Consider the following 5,000-nt stretch of genomic DNA (forward strand, 5'->3'; position numbering starts at 1 on the left):
TGGCCTGCACGTCTGATTAAATGTTAAGGGGTCTATTTAACTTATGATTATGATGATTTTATTAAAATGAATTACAAACAATGACTCCAGAAACTCACTTATATCCAGAAATGCACACAATATTTTGCAAAATAACAAAATATCGCAAACAATTTGACCATTTTGGCAAAAATAATAATCATAATCGTAATCATAATCATGATAATAATATATAAACTTATATAGCGCTGTATCCTTAAGCTCAAAGCGCTTAACAGCTTTTAAGGGTAATAAACTAACAGAACACAGTCCTAAAAAGGAACGTCTTTAACTTCGATTTAAATGCAGTTAGGTCTTTGGAGTCGCATATATTATCTGGAAGTCTATTCTATAGTTTGGGGCCAGCGTAAGAGAACGAACGTTCCCCATACTTGACCAAGTTGGTTTGGGGTACAACAAACAGATATTTTGTTGCAGAACGTAGCATTCTTGATTGTAAGTAAGGTTGCAACATGTCAGTTATGTACTGAGGGGTAAGATCAATAAGGCCTTAAATGTGATCTGCAGTATCTTGAACTCAATGCTTTTGTAGACAGGCAGCCAATGCAGCCCCTTGAGGATTGGAGTGATGTGTTGGAATTTCGTCTTTCGTGTCACTAATCGAGGAGCGGAATTCTGAACATTTTGGGGGCGATCCATAAGGAACTTTGGAAGTCCGTAGAGCAAGGAATTGCGATTATGTAATCTTGAGGTGATAAGAGCATGTAGTAGAATTTCAGTGTCAGATTTCGAGAGGCAGTTTCTAACCTTTGAAATGTTACAAAGATGGAAAAAGCAGCTTAAGAGACATGTGCTGATCAAAGATTACACAGATATTTCTAGCTGAGGTACATGGCTGAGTGTATTTGTTGGAAACTTGGAGATGGTTGATTTCTGGATGTGGGCGATGTGCGCTCAGGACCAACATTTCCGTCTTCTCACCATTCCGTCTTCTCACTGTTGAGTTTCAGCCTATTGCGTAGCATCCATGTGTCAATCTCTTTGACGCAATGTTTAATACATGCTAAAGACACCAGATGGTCAGACTGGGTGTCGTCTGCATAAAAATGAAATCTGAGACCATAGCGCCTGATAATATCGGCAACTGGTGCTGTGTACAACACATGCAGGAATAGGCCAAGTACGGACCGTTGAGGCACTCCGCAGATGTTTTTTTCAGCAGACTTGATTCCGTCAACCATTATTACTTGTGTTTGGTTTTCCAGATACCATTTTAGCCATGCGAGGACCTAAACTTTCAAACCAAACCGATTGGAGAGTCTTTCAATGTGTAGCTGATGGTCTTCTGTTCCGAATGCAGCCCACAGATCTAATAACAGAAGCACAACACATTTCTGATTGTCATTGGCTTAAAGGATATCATGTTGTACTTTCAAGAGTGCCGTTTCTGTGCTATGTTTAGTGTCTTACAAGTATGCTATGCGGACCTATGTAATGCAGAGAGTTATGGGTATCTAAAGAGAGAGATCCGCCATGTTGTATAGCCTCGTGTAGTTTTATTAAAGTTGTGTTTATCCACGCTTTAAGTGTGCTTCCAATAGCCATCCGATAGTGAAACGTTACACTGGCGACGAGGATGGGATTTACGGAATTTTTGGCGTAATTATTTTTGAAATATCACACAAAGGAAACACAGTTTGTGAGTGTAATGAGCGAACAAAACACTAGTCAACCAGCCGGGTCAAGTCAGCCAACAGCGATCTGAACAAATGAAGTACAAAGTCTACCCTGTTTCGAACCTAGGGCAGAACCCCACACTTTATCGGTACGTTGGAAGCGTTGGAAACGTTCTTTCGATTTGTATGTGTTGGCAAAAGGGATTGTGGAAGATCGTCAGAAGGTTGCTCTCTTGTTGCACACCGCAGGACAAGAAGTTCAGGATTTGTATTACACGCTTGCCGGTCCGGAGGAAGATTTAAGAGATTACAAAGATGTTGTGGAGCTATTGGATAGCTACTTTGTACCGAAAGTAAACGTGCCTTTTGAACGCCATGGTTTCAGGCAAATGGAGCAACAATCACATGAGAAAGTAGACCAGTTTGTTTGCAGGCTAAGGCAGACGGCGATTACATGTGAATTTGCGAACGTGGATGAGACGATTCGGGACCAACTGATCGAGAAATGCCGAGACGAAAGGCTCAGACGAAAGTTTCTGGAGAAAACGAATGCTACTTTAAAAGACTTACAAGACATTGCAAGAAGTCATGAAGCTGTAGACGCGTAGATGGAGTCGATGAACAAGTCACTGGTTAGTAGCAGAGATCAAGTTAATTCAGTTAAACAGCAAAAGTTCCAAACGAAGGGAAGAGGGCGTGACCCTAAGAAAGGAGGGTCAAACATCAGATCGTGAGGGCCTGGGGCCGAACAACCCAAAGCATGCTACAACTGCAACCGTCTAGGCCATTTAGCAAGGGATTCGTGTTGCCCAGCTAAGAATAAAGAGTGTGGAAAGTGTGGAGCTCGTGGACATTTTGCGGTCTGTTGTGGAAACAAGAAACTGTCGTCGAGTGGCCAGAAGGAAATTGTTCCAGAAACTAAGAAGAAAGCTCATCTAGTAGCAGAAGGGGTCTCTGGAGAAGGAGATGGTTATGCATTTACTGTTGGAGGAGGGCTCAGAGTTGGAGAAATTACACTCAAGGTGGGAGAAGTAGTGTTAGACAGTGTACTTATTGACTCTGGGGCATCATGTAACCTGATTGACTACAACACTTGGAATAATATGAAACAGAATCGGATCGAATGCGAATCCCAAGTGTCAGATAAGAAGTTATTTGTGTAAGGACAGAAGGAACCGCTCGAGGTCGTAGGAACATTTGTGGCAGAGGTAGTATGTGAAGATAACGGAGCAGGGTGTGTAGATGAGTTCACAGTCATTAAGGGAACAGGAAGACCTTTGCTGAGAAAGAAAACAGCCGAAAAGCTTAAACAAGGACCCTGCCTATAAAAGGGATAGCTCCTCCTCCCTTCTGTAATGCAAGCACTGCTTCCAGGGCTCATCCAAGATGGCGGGCGAATGTGAGGAGAAGGCAAAAGCAATGCTTTTACGAGAACATTGATATTCCACTTTTCTATCAGTTTAGCTTCAAGTTAATGTGTGTATTTTTGTGGATAAAAACGAAAAAACCAAGAAACCGTAGCCTTTTTGCAGTGAATAAACAAATTTTGTGTTCGAAATTTGAATTTCACGCCTGCAACGGTTCCACCAATTGCAAGTTGGGTGTCGCTTTGCCCCGCGGTCCACTCGTCCGGTTTTTTCGACTTTTTGAGCCTACAATATCCTTGTCTTGAGGTTCTTGACATCAAAGCATGCCCTGAAAATTGGCTTTGAGAGTTACGAAATTCGTGAAGACGAGCGATGTCGCAACATGGTGTGAAACGATCGATGTGTTGTGACATCGCTCGTCTTCCACCCTGAATTGCGCGGTTGTTGCAAGAGCGAAGCGATCTTTATTTAGTTCTGCAACTTTTGTTTATTGCGCCATGGCCGATTACCCAGCCAAAAAAGCCAAAATGTCGGAGCGAGCGCCACGGATCCGATTCACACTTGAGCTTTCAGTCGAACCTGGCATGGAAGAACGATTGGAAAGCGTGAAGAAAAGGATTCAGCGGGTTAAGGAAGTCCTACGAAGAACTCCTCGGACACCGTTGGGAACAATTACAATGATGGAGAGACTCTTGGACTCATTTGAATGGTCTGAACAAAGAGGAATGGTAAGTGAAAGTCATTCCTCTTTGTTTACATCTTTCTCGATCTCGCTGACTTCCTCTCACGGCAGGTACAAACCCCTTCCTCTCATAATTCTTGCGACGCAACTACACAAACCGACGTGTTTGGGTATGAGGTTTTACCATACGTCTTGTGTCATGGAGAGAATACAACGGGCTGCTTCGATATACATACCCCGAGTACGCCTGATGAGAATTATTTTATCTCATCCACTGATGCAATGAGAAATCTCTTTGGCACCTTGTCTAAATACAACGGAAAGTGCCCTCTCTGTGGTTTTGTTTTCGATATGCAGTCATTCTTGTTCCAACGGCATGGGCATGCCGTACGTATCAGCCTAAATTGTGCTGCTGGCCATTCACTGAGATGGTATTCAAGCAGTGTTATTGCGGGAAAGTACACTGTCAACCTGAGGTAATTATTTTCGTCATTTCCGTATTTCATTTATTTTATTAATGACTTGTGCAGAAATATCATTCCTCGATCGAGCTGTTTGGAAACATTTCGTCATTTCACTGTTAATTATTTATTTATTTATTTATTTTTTGTTTTGTTTTGTTTTTTTATTGTACTACTTACGATACATGTTACATGATTTACACTTGTACTTACTTCTTACACAATACTTGCACTACATTAACTTGCACTACATACGATACATATTACAATACCATAACACTAGTCAAATGGAATTATAGTTGATCTGTTTACAACGTAATTGTTTACATTTTAATTGTTCGAGTCTCTAATAAGAATTTTGTTTGTTACTTTCACTATGTAGGGTATTGGATTTAATAGGTTGTTAAATAAATAGATAGCAAGAAAATCAAAATACAGAAGCTGAGAAGTAGAAGGACACAATGTAATTTTATAAGGAGAGAAAAAATTTCCATTTGTTCCTAAATTCTTTTTCCTTATTACAACTGGCTGCAATATATTTTTCTATATTAATTTTTTCGCGCACAAGTGAGGCAAAATCATCGAAATTGTACTTTATGGCATTTAAAGCGTTAACATACAAGAAATATTTACCTAAAATAATAAGATGGTTGAGGGCCAAACAGTAGTTGTGACAGCGAATAATTCCGAACATAATCTCCATAAGAGATAAGTAGTTTCGTATTACTAGAGGTTGAGTACCACTCCCGGAATCCATCCCAAAAGGAATTTGCGTGCTTGCAGTTTACAAACAAATGCCACAGGGTCTGACATTCAGAAGGACAAAAGGGACAGA

General features: G+C 40.9%; 1 long non-coding RNA gene across 1 annotated transcript in view; it reads left to right on the forward strand.

The window, feature by feature from the left end:
• The first annotated feature begins 3,844 nt into the window (after positions 1 to 3,844).
• The window catches only part of LOC138003008 (uncharacterized), a 3,457-nt gene continuing 2,301 nt past the window's right edge, over positions 3,845 to 5,000 (forward strand). The window contains exon 1 of the long non-coding RNA XR_011123398.1: positions 3,845 to 4,180. This is a non-coding gene — a long non-coding RNA (uncharacterized lncRNA). The remainder of the gene's footprint in view (positions 4,181 to 5,000) is intronic.

The sequence above is a fragment of the Montipora foliosa genome, chromosome 5 (genome assembly GCF_036669935.1).
Source record: "Montipora foliosa isolate CH-2021 chromosome 5, ASM3666993v2, whole genome shotgun sequence".
NCBI classification, from domain to species: Eukaryota; Metazoa; Cnidaria; class Anthozoa; order Scleractinia; family Acroporidae; genus Montipora; species Montipora foliosa.